Here is a 443-nt window from a genome sequence, read left to right on the forward strand (position 1 = left end):
TTCATGGCTGCAGTCACCATCTGTAGTGATTTTGGAGCCCCCCAAAATAAGGTCTCTCACTGTTTCTGCTATTTCCCCATCTATTTGCCATGAATTTATGGGACCAGATGCCATGATCTTAGTTTCCTGAATGTTGAATTTTAAGCCAACTTTTTCACTCTTCTCTTTCATTTTCATCAAGAGGCTTTTGAGTTCTTCGCTCTCTGCCATAAGGGTGGTGTCATCTGCATATCCGAGGATATTGATATTTCTCCTGACAATCTTGATTCCAGTATGTGCTTCATCCAGTCTGGCATTCTGCATGATGTACTCTGCATATAAGTTAAATAAGCAGGGTGACAATATACAGCCTTGACATACTCCTTTCCCAATTTGGAACCAGTCTGTTGTTCCATGTCCAGTTCTAACTGTTGCTTCTTGACCTGTATGCAGCTTTCTCAGGA

This window comes from Bison bison, unplaced genomic scaffold (genome assembly GCF_000754665.1).
Source record: "Bison bison bison isolate TAMUID 2011002044 unplaced genomic scaffold, Bison_UMD1.0 scf7180017864265, whole genome shotgun sequence".
Lineage (NCBI taxonomy): Eukaryota > Metazoa > Chordata > Mammalia > Artiodactyla > Bovidae > Bison > Bison bison.